At 51.6% G+C, this 2,448-nt stretch overlaps 1 long non-coding RNA gene across 1 annotated transcript; it reads right to left on the bottom strand.

The window, feature by feature from the left end:
* Nucleotide 1: 1 nt before the first annotated feature.
* LOC119104439 (uncharacterized) lies at nucleotides 2–908 on the bottom strand. Its single transcript, XR_005094925.1, has 3 exons — nucleotides 880–908; nucleotides 502–581; nucleotides 2–39 (listed from the first exon to the last, which is right to left on the bottom strand). It is a non-coding gene; the product is annotated as an uncharacterized LOC119104439 (long non-coding RNA).
* Nucleotides 909–2,448: the final 1,540 nt, after the last annotated feature.

The raw sequence follows: 2,448 nt of genomic DNA, 5'->3' as shown, positions 1-2,448 counted from the left end.
ATCTCGGTTCCGTAGGCGGCGCCACCGTAGCCGTCATATCTGAAACAGCACAATCGGGAAATATATTACAAGACATCGGAAGCAGGATAGGAGACAACATCATACTCTGGGGTTGGTCTGCGTAATGCTTCCATGGGCTTCCAGCATATGAAGGCATTACACAGATCAAGTGAGAGTGTGTTGATCACTTATAGGTGTCTCAAAGCCTTCTTATGGTCTTTCTATGACAGCGTGTTTGTTCACTTGCCCCTCAATAGCAAACACTACTCATAGCGCATTGTTTAAAATCAGTAGCTAGTGGTACCGTGTAAAACATTGAGCAGTTGTTAAATATTTGTTGGTTGTGCGTGTGCGTCTGGTCGGAGGTTGGTCAGCGTCGACTGAGTAGGTTTGTTGGGGCTGGTTGCTGAATGACTGTTGGAGCTGGCTGCTGCCGAACACCCTGCTAGAGCTGAACTCCGGCTGGCTGACTCTGATTCCGAAGTCTTTGTCAAGACTCACGTCTGCACTCGGGTGTAACTGTGGGCGTCTCCGTAGCCGCTGGCGGCTGCCACGGCCACGACTGCGGCGAGCACGACAAGCTGAAACAGCATCCGAGCGTCAGACGGCGCCAGACCACCGTCAGATGGGGCACGGCCACACGCTGGACAAGCCACTCTATGCCTCAGCACCACATCCCGAGATTGTATGTTGTTAGTATCGAGATACTTAACGCGAATACCCGAAAACTTCAGATGCCTGTCCGTGTAAGAGCGCAGACAGAGCCGTCCAGCTACTGCTTGTCGCTCTGCCATACTGGCACAGCTTTACTGCTTGCCGTGTTGGTGGCAGAGCCTCACTACTGTGCCCGCTTCACCGACTGCGCGCCGGCCGACCCACCTTCATCATGGTGTGGTTGGGTGGCCGAGGCTGACTGTCTGCACTGACGGCCGTCGACCGATATATACCTCCGCTCTCCTGGACGGGTGGGCGGGGCCTGGTGGCGCCCGATCGGCTCGGGGAGGGGGGGGGGGGCTCATTACCACCACTGCTGCTGTTGACTGGCGTGGCCTGGTACGACCTCCGAGGGGGAGGGGCTACCGGCTGCTGCTGTGTTAGAGCTGAATATTGGCTTTGTTTGCGTCGTTGCGAAAGGGCCGTGTCCGTGCCGACATGCCATGGGTGATTCAAAACTTGTTGAGCGAAGCCAGCACACCAGAGCATAACTACGTCTCAACATATCGCGGCTAATGCCGGCTCTTTCCAGCTGGCATCTTACAGTTCATATTCACCTTGCGTGGAAAGTGGGCATCGGCCATGGCCTCCGGGCCTGCTCCAGATGCCTATTTGAAGAATGTTCTTCGGCAGCCGACCGAAGGCCCAAAATAGACGTAATGTATCTGATGCTCAGTCTTCATCAGTTTCAGAAACACAAGCGCAGCCATTTGCGTCTCCGAAAATGATTAAGACCGGAAGCTGCATCAATTTCGCATTTTCTGATTAATGGAGACCCAACCGTCCATCCCTGGTAATGGCTTAACATGCCCCACATTAGCCGGTTGTATACCCTTCTTTCGGTTGGGGGTCAATCTGCTCGTTGATATCTCAAGCTAAAGCTAGAGCCGGAGACACTAAATTCACAGAGTGAGCTCGTCTGTATGTTCACTCACTTGCGCCAAACTGTCTATATGTCATGATTCTCGGGCATAAGAGACAAAACTCAAGATTGGTGACCAAAGTGCACCCAGCTCTCCTCACGCCACCGCCTTGAACCTGCATACCTGTTCTAAACACAGGGTTACTGGCTTTATTTTTAGGTTATTGACCTTGTTTAACCTTTAGAAGGCCATGGAGACTGAAAACCTATACGATTGGTTTTATTTTTCAATTTGCATAAGTGATAATGATTAGGTTGGGCGGAATATTCCTCAGAAACACGGGGACGATGTGGGCCATTTCGGGTCAATGACCTACACCGACCTCTTAGAAGTCCTTGGATGATGTCTGTTGCTGTCCCTGTTATCGAAGTATTCGAAACGCGCATCAAAAGCTGCCCGCTAAACCCCGTTGTCGCATCGCATTGAACGAGTGCCTGAAGATGACTCTCGCTAACAGCTAAGGCCTGACATGGACACTCGTGCAAAGGCAGCGACCTTGCACGGCACACCTGTTACACAAAGGAATCTGTGAGTCAACTTCCTGCAACTTCGCAAAGTTTAGGGGGATTATTACTGTGGTGACATAGTCTAAGATACCTAGGGTCTCTGCAGTTCTTGGCCAGGAAGTCTCTGGATGGTGGCGGCTATCTTTTTGGATAGTCATCATTCAAAACACATTACGTCTGCGCATGTTATTATTCCTGTTGTGATGCCTGACAGGGACCGAACCTGCTTCAGGGCCGCTAACAGATGTGTCTGAAGCATTGCGCTGACTGCATGCATTGCATTGCATTGCATGAATCCTCATGGG

Source organism: Pollicipes pollicipes, unplaced genomic scaffold (assembly GCF_011947565.3).
Source record: "Pollicipes pollicipes isolate AB1234 unplaced genomic scaffold, Ppol_2.1 Scaffold_6052;HRSCAF=7182_pilon_pilon_pilon, whole genome shotgun sequence".
Taxonomy (NCBI): Eukaryota; Metazoa; Arthropoda; class Thecostraca; order Pollicipedomorpha; family Pollicipedidae; genus Pollicipes; species Pollicipes pollicipes.
Note: the sequence above shows the minus strand (reverse complement) of the source record. Positions and strands in the feature narration are given on the sequence as shown.